This window comes from Phallusia mammillata, chromosome 7 (genome assembly GCF_965637545.1).
Source record: "Phallusia mammillata chromosome 7, kaPhaMamm4.hap1.1, whole genome shotgun sequence".
Taxonomy (NCBI): Eukaryota; Metazoa; Chordata; class Ascidiacea; order Phlebobranchia; family Ascidiidae; genus Phallusia; species Phallusia mammillata.
In genome coordinates this window covers 17,024,657-17,038,250 of record NC_137258.1, presented here as the reverse complement: position 1 = coordinate 17,038,250, position 13,594 = coordinate 17,024,657, and the positions used below count along the sequence as shown (strand labels likewise).

General features: G+C 48.8%; 1 protein-coding gene and 68 non-coding genes across 69 annotated transcripts in view; 68 read left to right on the top strand and 1 right to left on the bottom strand.

Moving 5' to 3' along the window:
• Positions 1-13,594, bottom strand: part of LOC145237697 (dynein axonemal heavy chain 6-like) — a 160,618-nt gene that overhangs the window by 47,283 nt on the left and 99,741 nt on the right. The gene's annotated exons all lie outside the window — the stretch shown is intronic.
• Trnag-gcc (transfer RNA glycine (anticodon GCC)) lies at positions 106-176 on the top strand. The gene has a single exon. It is a non-coding gene; the product is annotated as a tRNA-Gly (tRNA).
• Trnae-uuc (transfer RNA glutamic acid (anticodon UUC)) lies at positions 295-366 on the top strand. The gene has a single exon. It is a non-coding gene; the product is annotated as a tRNA-Glu (tRNA).
• On the top strand, positions 372-442 carry Trnag-gcc (transfer RNA glycine (anticodon GCC)). The gene has a single exon. It is a non-coding gene; the product is annotated as a tRNA-Gly (tRNA).
• Positions 561-632, top strand: Trnae-uuc (transfer RNA glutamic acid (anticodon UUC)). The gene has a single exon. It is a non-coding gene; the product is annotated as a tRNA-Glu (tRNA).
• On the top strand, positions 905-975 carry Trnag-gcc (transfer RNA glycine (anticodon GCC)). The gene has a single exon. It is a non-coding gene; the product is annotated as a tRNA-Gly (tRNA).
• Positions 1,092-1,163, top strand: Trnae-uuc (transfer RNA glutamic acid (anticodon UUC)). Its single transcript has one exon. It is a non-coding gene; the product is annotated as a tRNA-Glu (tRNA).
• On the top strand, positions 1,169-1,239 carry Trnag-gcc (transfer RNA glycine (anticodon GCC)). Its single transcript has one exon. It is a non-coding gene; the product is annotated as a tRNA-Gly (tRNA).
• On the top strand, positions 1,358-1,429 carry Trnae-uuc (transfer RNA glutamic acid (anticodon UUC)). Its single transcript has one exon. It is a non-coding gene; the product is annotated as a tRNA-Glu (tRNA).
• On the top strand, positions 1,435-1,505 carry Trnag-gcc (transfer RNA glycine (anticodon GCC)). The gene has a single exon. It is a non-coding gene; the product is annotated as a tRNA-Gly (tRNA).
• Positions 1,702-1,772, top strand: Trnag-gcc (transfer RNA glycine (anticodon GCC)). Its single transcript has one exon. It is a non-coding gene; the product is annotated as a tRNA-Gly (tRNA).
• On the top strand, positions 1,889-1,960 carry Trnae-uuc (transfer RNA glutamic acid (anticodon UUC)). The gene has a single exon. It is a non-coding gene; the product is annotated as a tRNA-Glu (tRNA).
• On the top strand, positions 2,155-2,226 carry Trnae-uuc (transfer RNA glutamic acid (anticodon UUC)). Its single transcript has one exon. It is a non-coding gene; the product is annotated as a tRNA-Glu (tRNA).
• Trnag-gcc (transfer RNA glycine (anticodon GCC)) lies at positions 2,232-2,302 on the top strand. The gene has a single exon. It is a non-coding gene; the product is annotated as a tRNA-Gly (tRNA).
• Trnag-gcc (transfer RNA glycine (anticodon GCC)) lies at positions 2,499-2,569 on the top strand. The gene has a single exon. It is a non-coding gene; the product is annotated as a tRNA-Gly (tRNA).
• Positions 2,688-2,759, top strand: Trnae-uuc (transfer RNA glutamic acid (anticodon UUC)). The gene has a single exon. It is a non-coding gene; the product is annotated as a tRNA-Glu (tRNA).
• On the top strand, positions 2,954-3,025 carry Trnae-uuc (transfer RNA glutamic acid (anticodon UUC)). Its single transcript has one exon. It is a non-coding gene; the product is annotated as a tRNA-Glu (tRNA).
• Trnag-gcc (transfer RNA glycine (anticodon GCC)) lies at positions 3,031-3,101 on the top strand. The gene has a single exon. It is a non-coding gene; the product is annotated as a tRNA-Gly (tRNA).
• Positions 3,221-3,292, top strand: Trnae-uuc (transfer RNA glutamic acid (anticodon UUC)). Its single transcript has one exon. It is a non-coding gene; the product is annotated as a tRNA-Glu (tRNA).
• Positions 3,488-3,559, top strand: Trnae-uuc (transfer RNA glutamic acid (anticodon UUC)). The gene has a single exon. It is a non-coding gene; the product is annotated as a tRNA-Glu (tRNA).
• On the top strand, positions 3,565-3,635 carry Trnag-gcc (transfer RNA glycine (anticodon GCC)). Its single transcript has one exon. It is a non-coding gene; the product is annotated as a tRNA-Gly (tRNA).
• Trnag-gcc (transfer RNA glycine (anticodon GCC)) lies at positions 3,833-3,903 on the top strand. Its single transcript has one exon. It is a non-coding gene; the product is annotated as a tRNA-Gly (tRNA).
• Trnag-gcc (transfer RNA glycine (anticodon GCC)) lies at positions 4,100-4,170 on the top strand. The gene has a single exon. It is a non-coding gene; the product is annotated as a tRNA-Gly (tRNA).
• On the top strand, positions 4,289-4,360 carry Trnae-uuc (transfer RNA glutamic acid (anticodon UUC)). Its single transcript has one exon. It is a non-coding gene; the product is annotated as a tRNA-Glu (tRNA).
• Trnag-gcc (transfer RNA glycine (anticodon GCC)) lies at positions 4,366-4,436 on the top strand. Its single transcript has one exon. It is a non-coding gene; the product is annotated as a tRNA-Gly (tRNA).
• Trnag-gcc (transfer RNA glycine (anticodon GCC)) lies at positions 4,633-4,703 on the top strand. The gene has a single exon. It is a non-coding gene; the product is annotated as a tRNA-Gly (tRNA).
• Trnag-gcc (transfer RNA glycine (anticodon GCC)) lies at positions 4,900-4,970 on the top strand. The gene has a single exon. It is a non-coding gene; the product is annotated as a tRNA-Gly (tRNA).
• Positions 5,090-5,161, top strand: Trnae-uuc (transfer RNA glutamic acid (anticodon UUC)). The gene has a single exon. It is a non-coding gene; the product is annotated as a tRNA-Glu (tRNA).
• Trnag-gcc (transfer RNA glycine (anticodon GCC)) lies at positions 5,167-5,237 on the top strand. The gene has a single exon. It is a non-coding gene; the product is annotated as a tRNA-Gly (tRNA).
• On the top strand, positions 5,357-5,428 carry Trnae-uuc (transfer RNA glutamic acid (anticodon UUC)). The gene has a single exon. It is a non-coding gene; the product is annotated as a tRNA-Glu (tRNA).
• Trnae-uuc (transfer RNA glutamic acid (anticodon UUC)) lies at positions 5,624-5,695 on the top strand. Its single transcript has one exon. It is a non-coding gene; the product is annotated as a tRNA-Glu (tRNA).
• Positions 5,701-5,771, top strand: Trnag-gcc (transfer RNA glycine (anticodon GCC)). The gene has a single exon. It is a non-coding gene; the product is annotated as a tRNA-Gly (tRNA).
• On the top strand, positions 5,969-6,039 carry Trnag-gcc (transfer RNA glycine (anticodon GCC)). Its single transcript has one exon. It is a non-coding gene; the product is annotated as a tRNA-Gly (tRNA).
• Trnae-uuc (transfer RNA glutamic acid (anticodon UUC)) lies at positions 6,417-6,488 on the top strand. Its single transcript has one exon. It is a non-coding gene; the product is annotated as a tRNA-Glu (tRNA).
• Positions 6,494-6,564, top strand: Trnag-gcc (transfer RNA glycine (anticodon GCC)). The gene has a single exon. It is a non-coding gene; the product is annotated as a tRNA-Gly (tRNA).
• Positions 6,761-6,831, top strand: Trnag-gcc (transfer RNA glycine (anticodon GCC)). Its single transcript has one exon. It is a non-coding gene; the product is annotated as a tRNA-Gly (tRNA).
• Trnag-gcc (transfer RNA glycine (anticodon GCC)) lies at positions 7,028-7,098 on the top strand. The gene has a single exon. It is a non-coding gene; the product is annotated as a tRNA-Gly (tRNA).
• Positions 7,295-7,365, top strand: Trnag-gcc (transfer RNA glycine (anticodon GCC)). Its single transcript has one exon. It is a non-coding gene; the product is annotated as a tRNA-Gly (tRNA).
• Trnae-uuc (transfer RNA glutamic acid (anticodon UUC)) lies at positions 7,482-7,553 on the top strand. The gene has a single exon. It is a non-coding gene; the product is annotated as a tRNA-Glu (tRNA).
• Trnag-gcc (transfer RNA glycine (anticodon GCC)) lies at positions 7,559-7,629 on the top strand. The gene has a single exon. It is a non-coding gene; the product is annotated as a tRNA-Gly (tRNA).
• On the top strand, positions 7,748-7,819 carry Trnae-uuc (transfer RNA glutamic acid (anticodon UUC)). The gene has a single exon. It is a non-coding gene; the product is annotated as a tRNA-Glu (tRNA).
• Trnag-gcc (transfer RNA glycine (anticodon GCC)) lies at positions 7,825-7,895 on the top strand. Its single transcript has one exon. It is a non-coding gene; the product is annotated as a tRNA-Gly (tRNA).
• Positions 8,092-8,162, top strand: Trnag-gcc (transfer RNA glycine (anticodon GCC)). The gene has a single exon. It is a non-coding gene; the product is annotated as a tRNA-Gly (tRNA).
• Trnae-uuc (transfer RNA glutamic acid (anticodon UUC)) lies at positions 8,279-8,350 on the top strand. Its single transcript has one exon. It is a non-coding gene; the product is annotated as a tRNA-Glu (tRNA).
• Positions 8,545-8,616, top strand: Trnae-uuc (transfer RNA glutamic acid (anticodon UUC)). Its single transcript has one exon. It is a non-coding gene; the product is annotated as a tRNA-Glu (tRNA).
• Positions 8,622-8,692, top strand: Trnag-gcc (transfer RNA glycine (anticodon GCC)). Its single transcript has one exon. It is a non-coding gene; the product is annotated as a tRNA-Gly (tRNA).
• On the top strand, positions 8,889-8,959 carry Trnag-gcc (transfer RNA glycine (anticodon GCC)). The gene has a single exon. It is a non-coding gene; the product is annotated as a tRNA-Gly (tRNA).
• On the top strand, positions 9,078-9,149 carry Trnae-uuc (transfer RNA glutamic acid (anticodon UUC)). The gene has a single exon. It is a non-coding gene; the product is annotated as a tRNA-Glu (tRNA).
• On the top strand, positions 9,344-9,415 carry Trnae-uuc (transfer RNA glutamic acid (anticodon UUC)). Its single transcript has one exon. It is a non-coding gene; the product is annotated as a tRNA-Glu (tRNA).
• Positions 9,421-9,491, top strand: Trnag-gcc (transfer RNA glycine (anticodon GCC)). The gene has a single exon. It is a non-coding gene; the product is annotated as a tRNA-Gly (tRNA).
• On the top strand, positions 9,611-9,682 carry Trnae-uuc (transfer RNA glutamic acid (anticodon UUC)). Its single transcript has one exon. It is a non-coding gene; the product is annotated as a tRNA-Glu (tRNA).
• Positions 9,878-9,949, top strand: Trnae-uuc (transfer RNA glutamic acid (anticodon UUC)). The gene has a single exon. It is a non-coding gene; the product is annotated as a tRNA-Glu (tRNA).
• On the top strand, positions 9,955-10,025 carry Trnag-gcc (transfer RNA glycine (anticodon GCC)). Its single transcript has one exon. It is a non-coding gene; the product is annotated as a tRNA-Gly (tRNA).
• Trnag-gcc (transfer RNA glycine (anticodon GCC)) lies at positions 10,223-10,293 on the top strand. Its single transcript has one exon. It is a non-coding gene; the product is annotated as a tRNA-Gly (tRNA).
• Trnag-gcc (transfer RNA glycine (anticodon GCC)) lies at positions 10,490-10,560 on the top strand. The gene has a single exon. It is a non-coding gene; the product is annotated as a tRNA-Gly (tRNA).
• Positions 10,679-10,750, top strand: Trnae-uuc (transfer RNA glutamic acid (anticodon UUC)). The gene has a single exon. It is a non-coding gene; the product is annotated as a tRNA-Glu (tRNA).
• Trnag-gcc (transfer RNA glycine (anticodon GCC)) lies at positions 10,756-10,826 on the top strand. Its single transcript has one exon. It is a non-coding gene; the product is annotated as a tRNA-Gly (tRNA).
• Trnag-gcc (transfer RNA glycine (anticodon GCC)) lies at positions 11,023-11,093 on the top strand. Its single transcript has one exon. It is a non-coding gene; the product is annotated as a tRNA-Gly (tRNA).
• Trnag-gcc (transfer RNA glycine (anticodon GCC)) lies at positions 11,290-11,360 on the top strand. Its single transcript has one exon. It is a non-coding gene; the product is annotated as a tRNA-Gly (tRNA).
• Trnae-uuc (transfer RNA glutamic acid (anticodon UUC)) lies at positions 11,480-11,551 on the top strand. The gene has a single exon. It is a non-coding gene; the product is annotated as a tRNA-Glu (tRNA).
• Positions 11,557-11,627, top strand: Trnag-gcc (transfer RNA glycine (anticodon GCC)). The gene has a single exon. It is a non-coding gene; the product is annotated as a tRNA-Gly (tRNA).
• On the top strand, positions 11,747-11,818 carry Trnae-uuc (transfer RNA glutamic acid (anticodon UUC)). The gene has a single exon. It is a non-coding gene; the product is annotated as a tRNA-Glu (tRNA).
• On the top strand, positions 12,014-12,085 carry Trnae-uuc (transfer RNA glutamic acid (anticodon UUC)). The gene has a single exon. It is a non-coding gene; the product is annotated as a tRNA-Glu (tRNA).
• Trnag-gcc (transfer RNA glycine (anticodon GCC)) lies at positions 12,091-12,161 on the top strand. Its single transcript has one exon. It is a non-coding gene; the product is annotated as a tRNA-Gly (tRNA).
• Positions 12,359-12,429, top strand: Trnag-gcc (transfer RNA glycine (anticodon GCC)). Its single transcript has one exon. It is a non-coding gene; the product is annotated as a tRNA-Gly (tRNA).
• Trnae-uuc (transfer RNA glutamic acid (anticodon UUC)) lies at positions 12,807-12,878 on the top strand. Its single transcript has one exon. It is a non-coding gene; the product is annotated as a tRNA-Glu (tRNA).
• Positions 12,884-12,954, top strand: Trnag-gcc (transfer RNA glycine (anticodon GCC)). The gene has a single exon. It is a non-coding gene; the product is annotated as a tRNA-Gly (tRNA).
• Positions 13,151-13,221, top strand: Trnag-gcc (transfer RNA glycine (anticodon GCC)). Its single transcript has one exon. It is a non-coding gene; the product is annotated as a tRNA-Gly (tRNA).
• On the top strand, positions 13,418-13,488 carry Trnag-gcc (transfer RNA glycine (anticodon GCC)). Its single transcript has one exon. It is a non-coding gene; the product is annotated as a tRNA-Gly (tRNA).

The following is a 13,594-nucleotide window of genomic DNA, read 5'->3' as shown; positions in this document are numbered from 1 at the left end:
GCGCGATTTTGAGTACTCTGGTTGCGTCTCCAACACGGTCTAGTGGTTAGGATTCCTGGCTTTCACCCAGGCGGCCCGGGTTCGATTCCCGGTGTAGGAAAATTGGCATTGGTGGTTCAGTGGTAGAATTCTCGCCTGCCACCCGGGGGGCCCGGGTTCGATTCCCGGCCAATGCAATCGTTTTTAGGAATATTTTTTGATAGCAATCGACATTTCTGTGGCATTATTTAATTTTTTGCCCAACGCGTTAAAATATTTGAGTGATGGCGCGATTTTGAGTACTCTGGTTTCGTCTCCTACATGGTCTAGTGGTTAGGATTCCTGGCTTTCACCCAGGCGGCCCGGGTTCGATTCCCGGTGTAGGAAAATTGGCATTGGTGGTTCAGTGGTAGAATCCTCGCCTGCCACGCGGGGGGCCCGGGTTCGATTCCCGGCCAATGCAATCGTTTTGGGGAATATTTTTTGATAGCAATCGACATTTTCGTGGCATTATTTAATTTTTTGCACAATGCATTAAAATATTAGAGTGAAGGCGCGATTTTGAGTACTCTGGTTTCGTCTCCTACATGGTCTAGTGGTTAGGATTCCTGGCTTTCACCCAGGCGGCCCGGGTTCGATTCCCGGTGTAGGAAAATTGGCATTGGTGGTTCAGTGGTAGAATTCTCGGCTGCCACGCGGGGGGCTCGGGTTCGATTCCCGGCCAATGCAATCGTTTTTAGGAATATTTTTTGATAGCAATCGACCTTTTCGTGGCATTATTCAATTTTTTTGCACAACGCATTAAAATATTTGAGTGATGGCGAGAGTTTGAGTACTCTGGTTGCGTCTCCAACACGGTCTAGTGGTTAGGATTCCTGGCTTTCACCCAGGCGGCCGGGGTTCGATTCCCGGTGTAGGAAAATTGGCATTGGTGGTTCAGTGGTAGAATCCTCGCCTGCCACGCGGGGGGCCCGGGTTCGATTCCCGGCCAATGCAATCGTTGGGGAATATTTTTTGATGGCAATCGACCTTTCCGTGGCATTATTTAATTTTTTGCACAACGCATTAAAATATTTGAGTGATGGCGCGATTTTGAGTACTCTTGTTTCGTCTCCTACATGGTCTAGTGGTTAGGATTCCTGGCTTTCACCCAGGCGGCCCGGGTTCGATTCCCGGTGTAGGAAAATTGGCATTGGTGGTTCAGTGGTAGAATCCTCGCCTGCCACGCGGGGGGCCCGGGTTCGATTCCCGGCCAATGCAATCGTTTTTGGGAATATTTTTTGATAGCAATCGACATTTTCGTGGCATTATTCAATTTTTTGCACAATGCATTAAAATATTTGAGTGATGGCGCGATTTTGAGTACTCTGGTTTGGTCTCCTACATGGTCTAGTGGTTAGGATTCCTGGCTTTCCCCCTGGCGGCCCGGGTTCGATTCCCGGTGTAGGAAAATTGGCATTGGTGGTTCAGTGGTAGAATCCTCGCCTGCCACGCGGGGGGCTCGGGTTCGATTCCCGGTCAATGCAATTGTTTTGGGGAATATTTTTTGATAGCAATCGACCTTTTCGTGGCATTATTAAATTTTTTTGCACAACGCATCAAAATATTTGAGTGATGGCGCGAGTTTGAGTACTCTGGTTGCGTCTCCAACACGGTCTAGTGGTTAGGATTCCTGGCTTTCACCCAGGCGGCCGGGGTTCGATTCCCGGTGTAGGAAAATTGGCATTGGTGGTTCAGTGGTAGAATCCTCGCCTGCCACGCGGGGGGCCCGGGTTCGATTCCCGGCCAATGCAATCGTTGGGGAATATTTTTTGATGGCAATCGACCTTTCCGTGGCATTATTTAATTTTTTGCACAACGCATTAAAATATTTGAGTGATGGCGCGATTTTGAGTACTCTTGTTTCGTCTCCTACATGGTCTAGTGGTTAGGATTCCTGGCTTTCACCCAGGCGGCCCGGGTTCGATTCCCGGTGTAGGAAAATTGGCATTGGTGGTTCAGTGGTAGAATCCTCGCCTGCCACGCGGGGGGCCCCGGTTCGATTCCCGGCCAATGCAATCGTTTTTGGGAATATTTTTTGATAGCAATCGACATTTTCGTGGCATTATTCAATTTTTTGCACAATGCATTAAAATATTTGAGTGATGGCGCGATTTTGAGTACTCTGGTTTGGTCTCCTACATGGTCTAGTGGTTAGGATTCCTGGCTTTCCCCCTGGCGGCCCGGGTTCGATTCCCGGTGTAGGAAAATTGGCATTGGTGGTTCAGTGGTAGAATCCTCGCCTGCCACGCGGGGGGCTCGGGTTCGATTCCCGGTCAATGCAATTGTTTTGGGGAATATTTTTTGATAGCAATCGACCTTTTCGTGGCATTATTCAATTTTTTTGCACAACGCATCAAAATATTTGAGTGATGGCGCGATTTTGAGTACTCTGGTTGCGTCTCCAACACGGTCTAGTGGTTAGGATTCCTGGCTTTCACCCAGGCGGCCCGGGTTCGATTCCCGGTGTAGGAAAATTGGCATTGGTGGTTCAGTGGTAGAATCCTCGCCTGCCACGCGGGGGGCCCGGGTTCGATTCCCGGCCAATGCAATCGTTTTTGGGAATATTTTTTGATAGCAATCGACATTTTCGTGGCATTATTTAATTTTTTGCACAATGCATTAAAATATTAGAGTGAAGGCGCGATTTTGAGTACTCTGGTTTCGTCTCCTACATGGTCTAGTGGTTAGGATTCCTGGCTTTCACCCAGGCGGCCCGGGTTCGATTCCCGGTGTAGGAAAATTGGCATTGGTGGTTCAGTGGTAGAATCCTCGGCTGCCACGCGGGGGGCTCGGGTTCGATTCCCGGCCAATGCAATCGTTTTTAGGAATATTTTTTGATAGCAATCGACATTTCTGTGGCATTATTTAATTTTTTGCCCAACGCATTAAAATATTTGAGTGATGGCGCGATTTTGAGTACTCTGGTTTCGTTTCCTACATGGTCTAGTGGTTAGGATTCCTGGCTTTCACCCAGGCGGCCCGGGTTCGATTCCCGGTGTAGGAAAATTGGCATTGGTGGTTCAGTGGTAGAATCCTCGCCTGCCACGCGGGGGGCCCGGGCTCGATTCCCGGCCAATGCAATCGTTTTTGGGAATATTTTTTGATAGCAATCGACATTTTCGTGGCATTATTTAATTTTTTTGCACAATGCATTAAAATATTTGAGTGATGGCGCGATTTTTAGTACTTTGGTTTCGTCTCCTACATGGTCTAGTGGTTAGGATTCCTGGCTTTCACCCAGGCGGCCCGGGTTCGATTCCCGGTGTTGGAAAATTGGCATTGGTGGTTCAGTGGTAGAATCCTCGCCTGCCACGCGGGGAGCCCGGGTTCGTTTCCCGGCCAATGCAATCGTTTTGGGGAATATTTTTCGATAGCAATCGACCTTTTCGTGGCATTATTCAATTTTTTTGCACAACGCGTTAAAATATTTGAGTGATGCCGCGATTTTGAGTACTCTGGTTTCGTCTCCTACATGGTCTAGTGGTTAGGATTCCTGGCTTTCACCCAGGCGGCCCGGGTTCGATTCCCGGTGTAGGAAAATTGGCATTGGTGGTTCAGTGGTAGAATCCTCGCCTGCCACGCGGGGGGCTCGGGTTCGATTCCCGGCCAATGCAATCGTTTTTGGGAATATTTTTTGATGGCAATCGACCTTTTCGTGGCATTATTCAATTTTTTTTGCACAATGCATTAAAATATTTGAGTGATGGCGCGATTTTGAGTACTCTGGTTGCGTCTCCAACACGGTCTAGTGGTTAGGATTCCTGGCTTTCACCCAGGCGGCCCGGGTTCGATTCCCGGTGTAGGAAAATTGGCATTGGTGGTTCAGTGGTAGAATTCTCGCCTGCCACGCGGGGGGCCCGGGTTCGATTCCCGGCCAATGCAATCGTTTTGGGGAATATATTTTGATGGCAATCGACCTTTTCGTGGCATTATTCAATTTTTTTGCACAACGCATTAAAATATTTGAGTGATGGCGCGATTTTGAGTACTCTGGTTGCGTCTCCAACACGGTCTAGTGGTTAGGATTCCTGGCTTTCACCCAGGCGGCCCGGGTTCGATTCCCGGTGTAGGAAAATTGGCATTGGTGGTTCAGTGGTAGAATCCTCGCCTGCCACGCGGGGGGCCCGGGTTCTATTCCCGGCCAATGCAATCATTTTTGGGAATATTTTTTCATAGCAATCGACATTTCTGTGGCATTATTTAATTTTTTGCCCAACGCGTTAAAATATTTGAGTGATGGCGCGATTTTGAGTACTCTGGCTTCGTCTCCTACATGGTCTAGTGGTTAGGATTCCTGGCTTTCACCCAGGCGGCCCGGGTTCGATTCCCGGTGTAGGAAAATTGGCATTGGTGGTTCAGTGGTAGAATCCTCGCCTGCCACGCGGGGGGCTCGGGTTCGATTCCCGGCCAATGCAATCGTTTTTGGGAATATTTTTTGATGGCAATCGACCTTTTCGTGGCATTATTCAATTTTTTTGCACAACGCATTAAAATATTTGAGTGATAGCGCGATATTGAGTACTCTGGTTGCGTCTCCATCACGGTCTAGTGGTTAGGATTCCTGGCTTTCACCCAGGCGGCCCGGGTTCGATACCCGGTGTAGGAAAATTGGCATTGGTGGTTCAGTGGTAGAATTCTCGCCTGCCACGCGGGGGGCCCGGGTTCGATTCCCGGCCAATGCAATCGTTTTGGGGAATATATTTTGATGGCAATCGACCTTTTCGTGGCATTATTCAATTTTTTTGCACAACGCATTAAAATATTTGAGTGATGGCGCGATTTTGAGTACTCTGGTTGCGTCTCCAACACGGTCTAGTGGTTAGGATTCCTGGCTTTCACCCAGGCGGCCCGGGTTCGATTCCCGGTGTAGGAAAATTGGCATTGGTGGTTCAGTGGTAGAATCCTCGCCTGCCACGCGGGGGGCCCGGGTTCGATTCCCGGCCAATGCAATCGTTTTTGGGAATATTTTTTGATAGCAATCGACATTTTCGTGGCATTATTCAATTTTTTTGCACAATGCATTAAAATATTTGAGTGATGGCGCGATTTTGAGTACTCTGGTTTCGTTTCCTACATGGTCTAGTGGTTAGGATTCCTGGCTTTCACCCAGGCGGCCCGGGTTCGATTCCCGGTGTAGGAAAATTGGCATTGGTGGTTCAGTGGTAGAATCCTCGCCTGCCACGCGGGGGGCCCGGGTTCGATTCCCGGCCAATGCAATCGTTTTTGGGAATATTTTTTGATAGCAATCGACATTTTCGTGGCATTATTTAATTTTTTTGCACAATGCATTAAAATATTTGAGTGATGGCGCGATTTTTAGTACTTTGGTTTCGTCTCCTACATGGTCTAGTGGTTAGGATTCCTGGCTTTCACCCAGGCGGCCCGGGTTCGATTCCCGGTGTTGGAAAATTGGCATTGGTGGTTCAGTGGTAGAATCCTCGCCTGCCACGCGGGGAGCCCGGGTTCGTTTCCCGGCCAATGCAATCGTTTTGGGGAATATTTTTCGATAGCAATCGACCTTTTCGTGGCATTATTCAATTTTTTTGCACAACGCGTTAAAATATTTGAGTGATGCCGCGATTTTGAGTACTCTGGTTTCGTCTCCTACATGGTCTAGTGGTTAGGATTCCTGGCTTTCACCCAGGCGGCCCGGGTTCGATTCCCGGTGTAGGAAAATTGGCATTGGTGGTTCAGTGGTAGAATCCTCGCCTGCCACGCGGGGGGCTCGGGTTCGATTCCCGGCCAATGCAATCGTTTTTGGGAATATTTTTTGATGGCAATCGACCTTTTCGTGGCATTATTCAATTTTTTTTGCACAATGCATGAAAATATTTGAGTGATGGCGCGATTTTGAGTACTCTGGTTGCGTCTCCAACACGGTCTAGTGGTTAGGATTCCTGGCTTTCACCCAGGCGGCCCGGGTTCGATTCCCGGTGTAGGAAAATTGGCATTGGTGGTTCAGTGGTAGAATTCTCGCCTGCCACGCGGGGGGCCCCGGTTCGATTCCCGGCCAATGCAATCGTTTTGGGGAATATATTTTGATGGCAATCGACCTTTTCGTGGCATTATTCAATTTTTTTGCACAACGCATTAAAATATTTGAGTGATGGCGCGATTTTGAGTACTCTGGTTGCGTCTCCAACACGGTCTAGTGGTTAGGATTCCTGGCTTTCACCCAGGCGGCCCGGGTTCGATTCCCGGTGTAGGAAAATTGGCATTGGTGGTAGAATCCTCGCCTGCCACGCGGGGGGCCCGGGTTCTATTCCCGGCCAATGCAATCATTTTTGGGAATATTTTTTCATAGCAATCGACATTTCTGTGGCATTATTTAATTTTTTGCCCAACGCGTTAAAATATTTGAGTGATGGCGCGATTTTGAGTACTCTGGTTTCGTCTCCTACATGGTCTAGTGGTTAGGATTCCTGGCTTTCACCCAGGCGGCCCGGGTTCGATTCCCGGTGTAGGAAAATTGGCATTGGTGGTTCAGTGGTAGAATCCTCGCCTGCCACGCGGGGGGCTCGGGTTCGATTCCCGGCCAATGCAATCGTTTTTGGGAATATTTTTTGATGGCAATCGACCTTTTCGTGGCATTATTCAATTTTTTTGCACAACGCATTAAAATATTTGAGTGATAGCGCGATATTGAGTACTGTGGTTGCGTCTCCATCACGGTCTAGTGGTTAGGATTCCTGGCTTTCACCCAGGCGGCCCGGGTTCGATTCCCGGTGTAGGAAAATTGGCATTGGTGGTTCAGTGGTAGAATTCTCGCCTGCCACGCGGGGGGCCCGGGTTCGATTCCCGGCCAATGCAATCGTTTTGGGGAATATATTTTGATGGCAATCGACCTTTTCGTGGCATTATTCAATTTTTTTGCACAACGCATTAAAATATTTGAGTGATGGCGCGATTTTGAGTACTCTGGTTGCGTCTCCAACACGGTCTAGTGGTTAGGATTCCTGGCTTTCACCCAGGCGGCCCGGGTTCGATTCCCGGTGTAGGAAAATTGGCATTGGTGGTTCAGTGGTAGAATCCTCGCCTGCCACGCGGGGGGCCCGGGTTCGATTCCCGGCCAATGCAATCGTTTTTGGGAATATTTTTTGATAGCAATCGACATTTTCGTGGCATTATTCAATTTTTTTGCACAACGCATTAAAATATTTGAGTGATGGCGAGAGTTTGAGTACTCTGGTTGCGTCTCCAACACGGTCTAGTGGTTAGGATTCCTGGCTTTCACCCAGGCGGCCGGGGTTCGATTCCCGGTGTAGGAAAATTGGCATTGGTGGTTCAGTGGTAGAATCCTCGCCTGCCACGCGGGGGGCCCGGGTTCGATTCCCGGCCAATGCAATCGTTGGGGAATATTTTTTGATGGCAATCGACCTTTCCGTGGCATTATTTAATTTTTTGCACAACGCATTAAAATATTTGAGTGATGGCGCGATTTTGAGTACTCTTGTTTCGTCTCCTACATGGTCTAGTGGTTAGGATTCCTGGCTTTCACCCAGGCGGCCCGGGTTCGATTCCCGGTGTAGGAAAATTGGCATTGGTGGTTCAGTGGTAGAATCCTCGCCTGCCACGCGGGGGGCCCGGGTTCGATTCCCGGCCAATGCAATCGTTTTTGGGAATATTTTTTGATAGCAATCGACATTTTCGTGGCATTATTCAATTTTTTGCACAATGCATTAAAATATTTGAGTGATGGCGCGATTTTGAGTACTCTGGTTTGGTCTCCTACATGGTCTAGTGGTTAGGATTCCTGGCTTTCCCCCTGGCGGCCCGGGTTCGATTCCCGGTGTAGGAAAATTGGCATTGGTGGTTCAGTGGTAGAATCCTCGCCTGCCACGCGGGGGGCTCGGGTTCGATTCCCGGTCAATGCAATTGTTTTGGGGAATATTTTTTGATAGCAATCGACCTTTTCGTGGCATTATTAAATTTTTTTGCACAACGCATCAAAATATTTGAGTGATGGCGCGAGTTTGAGTACTCTGGTTGCGTCTCCAACACGGTCTAGTGGTTAGGATTCCTGGCTTTCACCCAGGCGGCCGGGGTTCGATTCCCGGTGTAGGAAAATTGGCATTGGTGGTTCAGTGGTAGAATCCTCGCCTGCCACGCGGGGGGCCCGGGTTCGATTCCCGGCCAATGCAATCGTTGGGGAATATTTTTTGATGGCAATCGACCTTTCCGTGGCATTATTTAATTTTTTGCACAACGCATTAAAATATTTGAGTGATGGCGCGATTTTGAGTACTCTTGTTTCGTCTCCTACATGGTCTAGTGGTTAGGATTCCTGGCTTTCACCCAGGCGGCCCGGGTTCGATTCCCGGTGTAGGAAAATTGGCATTGGTGGTTCAGTGGTAGAATCCTCGCCTGCCACGCGGGGGGCCCCGGTTCGATTCCCGGCCAATGCAATCGTTTTTGGGAATATTTTTTGATAGCAATCGACATTTTCGTGGCATTATTCAATTTTTTGCACAATGCATTAAAATATTTGAGTGATGGCGCGATTTTGAGTACTCTGGTTTGGTCTCCTACATGGTCTAGTGGTTAGGATTCCTGGCTTTCCCCCTGGCGGCCCGGGTTCGATTCCCGGTGTAGGAAAATTGGCATTGGTGGTTCAGTGGTAGAATCCTCGCCTGCCACGCGGGGGGCTCGGGTTCGATTCCCGGTCAATGCAATTGTTTTGGGGAATATTTTTTGATAGCAATCGACCTTTTCGTGGCATTATTCAATTTTTTTGCACAACGCATCAAAATATTTGAGTGATGGCGCGATTTTGAGTACTCTGGTTGCGTCTCCAACACGGTCTAGTGGTTAGGATTCCTGGCTTTCACCCAGGCGGCCCGGGTTCGATTCCCGGTGTAGGAAAATTGGCATTGGTGGTTCAGTGGTAGAATCCTCGCCTGCCACGCGGGGGGCCCGGGTTCGATTCCCGGCCAATGCAATCGTTTTTGGGAATATTTTTTGATAGCAATCGACATTTTCGTGGCATTATTTAATTTTTTGCACAATGCATTAAAATATTAGAGTGAAGGCGCGATTTTGAGTACTCTGGTTTCGTCTCCTACATGGTCTAGTGGTTAGGATTCCTGGCTTTCACCCAGGCGGCCCGGGTTCGATTCCCGGTGTAGGAAAATTGGCATTGGTGGTTCAGTGGTAGAATCCTCGGCTGCCACGCGGGGGGCTCGGGTTCGATTCCCGGCCAATGCAATCGTTTTTAGGAATATTTTTTGATAGCAATCGACATTTCTGTGGCATTATTTAATTTTTTGCCCAACGCATTAAAATATTTGAGTGATGGCGCGATTTTGAGTACTCTGGTTTCGTTTCCTACATGGTCTAGTGGTTAGGATTCCTGGCTTTCACCCAGGCGGCCCGGGTTCGATTCCCGGTGTAGGAAAATTGGCATTGGTGGTTCAGTGGTAGAATCCTCGCCTGCCACGCGGGGGGCCCGGGCTCGATTCCCGGCCAATGCAATCGTTTTTGGGAATATTTTTTGATAGCAATCGACATTTTCGTGGCATTATTTAATTTTTTTGCACAATGCATTAAAATATTTGAGTGATGGCGCGATTTTTAGTACTTTGGTTTCGTCTCCTACATGGTCTAGTGGTTAGGATTCCTGGCTTTCACCCAGGCGGCCCGGGTTCGATTCCCGGTGTTGGAAAATTGGCATTGGTGGTTCAGTGGTAGAATCCTCGCCTGCCACGCGGGGAGCCCGGGTTCGTTTCCCGGCCAATGCAATCGTTTTGGGGAATATTTTTCGATAGCAATCGACCTTTTCGTGGCATTATTCAATTTTTTTGCACAACGCGTTAAAATATTTGAGTGATGCCGCGATTTTGAGTACTCTGGTTTCGTCTCCTACATGGTCTAGTGGTTAGGATTCCTGGCTTTCACCCAGGCGGCCCGGGTTCGATTCCCGGTGTAGGAAAATTGGCATTGGTGGTTCAGTGGTAGAATCCTCGCCTGCCACGCGGGGGGCTCGGGTTCGATTCCCGGCCAATGCAATCGTTTTTGGGAATATTTTTTGATGGCAATCGACCTTTTCGTGGCATTATTCAATTTTTTTTGCACAATGCATTAAAATATTTGAGTGATGGCGCGATTTTGAGTACTCTGGTTGCGTCTCCAACACGGTCTAGTGGTTAGGATTCCTGGCTTTCACCCAGGCGGCCCGGGTTCGATTCCCGGTGTAGGAAAATTGGCATTGGTGGTTCAGTGGTAGAATTCTCGCCTGCCACGCGGGGGGCCCGGGTTCGATTCCCGGCCAATGCAATCGTTTTGGGGAATATATTTTGATGGCAATCGACCTTTTCGTGGCATTATTCAATTTTTTTGCACAACGCATTAAAATATTTGAGTGATGGCGCGATTTTGAGTACTCTGGTTGCGTCTCCAACACGGTCTAGTGGTTAGGATTCCTGGCTTTCACCCAGGCGGCCCGGGTTCGATTCCCGGTGTAGGAAAATTGGCATTGGTGGTTCAGTGGTAGAATCCTCGCCTGCCACGCGGGGGGCCCGGGTTCTATTCCCGGCCAATGCAATCATTTTTGGGAATATTTTTTCATAGCAATCGACATTTCTGTGGCATTATTTAATTTTTTGCCCAACGCGTTAAAATATTTGAGTGATGGCGCGATTTTGAGTACTCTGGCTTCGTCTCCTACATGGTCTAGTGGTTAGGATTCCTGGCTTTCACCCAGGCGGCCCGGGTTCGATTCCCGGTGTAGGAAAATTGGCATTGGTGGTTCAGTGGTAGAATCCTCGCCTGCCACGCGGGGGGCTCGGGTTCGATTCCCGGCCAATGCAATCGTTTTTGGGAATATTTTTTGATGGCAATCGACCTTTTCGTGGCATTATTCAATTTTTTTGCACAACGCATTAAAATATTTGAGTGATAGCGCGATATTGAGTACTCTGGTTGCGTCTCCATCACGGTCTAGTGGTTAGGATTCCTGGCTTTCACCCAGGCGGCCCGGGTTCGATACCCGGTGTAGGAAAATTGGCATTGGTGGTTCAGTGGTAGAATTCTCGCCTGCCACGCGGGGGGCCCGGGTTCGATTCCCGGCCAATGCAATCGTTTTGGGGAATATATTTTGATGGCAATCGACCTTTTCGTGGCATTATTCAATTTTTTTGCACAACGCATTAAAATATTTGAGTGATGGCGCGATTTTGAGTACTCTGGTTGCGTCTCCAACACGGTCTAGTGGTTAGGATTCCTGGCTTTCACCCAGGCGGCCCGGGTTCGATTCCCGGTGTAGGAAAATTGGCATTGGTGGTTCAGTGGTAGAATCCTCGCCTGCCACGCGGGGGGCCCGGGTTCGATTCCCGGCCAATGCAATCGTTTTTGGGAATATTTTTTGATAGCAATCGACATTTTCGTGGCATTATTCAATTTTTTTGCACAATGCATTAAAATATTTGAGTGATGGCGCGATTTTGAGTACTCTGGTTTCGTTTCCTACATGGTCTAGTGGTTAGGATTCCTGGCTTTCACCCAGGCGGCCCGGGTTCGATTCCCGGTGTAGGAAAATTGGCATTGGTGGTTCAGTGGTAGAATCCTCGCCTGCCACGCGGGGGGCCCGGGTTCGATTCCCGGCCAATGCAATCGTTTTTGGGAATATTTTTTGATAGCAATCGACATTTTCGTGGCATTATTTAATTTTTTTGCACAATGCATTAAAATATTTGAGTGATGGCGCGATTTTTAGTACTTTGGTTTCGTCTCCTACATGGTCTAGTGGTTAGGATTCCTGGCTTTCACCCAGGCGGCCCGGGTTCGATTCCCGGTGTTGGAAAATTGGCATTGGTGGTTCAGTGGTAGAATCCTCGCCTGCCACGCGGGGAGCCCGGGTTCGTTTCCCGGCCAATGCAATCGTTTTGGGGAATATTTTTCGATAGCAATCGACCTTTTCGTGGCATTATTCAATTTTTTTGCACAACGCGTTAAAATATTTGAGTGATGCCGCGATTTTGAGTACTCTGGTTTCGTCTCCTACATGGTCTAGTGGTTAGGATTCCTGGCTTTCACCCAGGCGGCCCGGGTTCGATTCCCGGTGTAGGAAAATTGGCATTGGTGGTTCAGTGGTAGAATCCTCGCCTGCCACGCGGGGGGCTCGGGTTCGATTCCCGGCCAATGCAATCGTTTTTGGGAATATTTTTTGATGGCAATCGACCTTTTCGTGGCATTATTCAATTTTTTTTGCACAATGCATGAAAATATTTGAGTGATGGCGCGATTTTGAGTACTCTGGTTGCGTCTCCAACACGGTCTAGTGGTTAGGATTCCTGGCTTTCACCCAGGCGGCCCGGGTTCGATTCCCGGTGTAGGAAAATTGGCATTGGTGGTTCAGTGGTAGAATTCTCGCCTGCCACGCGGGGGGCCCCGGTTCGATTCCCGGCCAATGCAATCGTTTTGGGGAATATATTTTGATGGCAATCGACCTTTTCGTGGCATTATTCAATTTTTTTGCACAACGCATTAAAATATTTGAGTGATGGCGCGATTTTGAGTACTCTGGTTGCGTCTCCAACACGGTCTAGTGGTTAGGATTCCTGGCTTTCACCCAGGCGGCCCGGGTTCGATTCCCGGTGTAGGAAAATTGGCATTGGTGGTAGAATCCTCGCCTGCCACGCGGGGGGCCCGGGTTCTATTCCCGGCCAATGCAATCATTTTTGGGAATATTTTTTCATAGCAATCGACATTTCTGTGGCATTATTTAATTTTTTGCCCAACGCGTTAAAATATTTGAGTGATGGCGCGATTTTGAGTACTCTGGTTTCGTCTCCTACATGGTCTAGTGGTTAGGATTCCTGGCTTTCACCCAGGCGGCCCGGGTTCGATTCCCGGTGTAGGAAAATTGGCATTGGTGGTTCAGTGGTAGAATCCTCGCCTGCCACGCGGGGGGCTCGGGTTCGATTCCCGGCCAATGCAATCGTTTTTGGGAATATTTTTTGATGGCAATCGACCTTTTCGTGGCATTATTCAATTTTTTTGCACAACGCATTAAAATATTTGAGTGATAGCGCGATATTGAGTACTGTGGTTGCGTCTCCATCACGGTCTAGTGGTTAGGATTCCTGGCTTTCACCCAGGCGGCCCGGGTTCGATTCCCGGTGTAGGAAAATTGGCATTGGTGGTTCAGTGGTAGAATTCTCGCCTGCCACGCGGGGGGCCCGGGTTCGATTCCCGGCCAATGCAATCGTTTTGGGGAATATATTTTGATGGCAATCGACCTTTTCGTGGCATTATTCAATTTTTTTGCACAACGCATTAAAATATTTGAGTGATGGCGCGATTTTGAGTACTCTGGTTGCGTCTCCAACACGGTCTAGTGGTTAGGATTCCTGGCTTTCACCCAGGCGGCCCGGGTTCGATTCCCGGTGTAGGAAAATTGGCATTGGTGGTTCAGTGGTAGAATCCTCGCCTGCCACGCGGGGGGCCCGGGTTCGATTCCCGGCCAATGCAATCGTTTTTGGGAATATTTTTTGATAGCAATCGACATTTTCGTGGCATTATTCAATTTTTTGCACAATGCATTAAAATATTTGAGTGATGGCGCGATTTTGAGTAC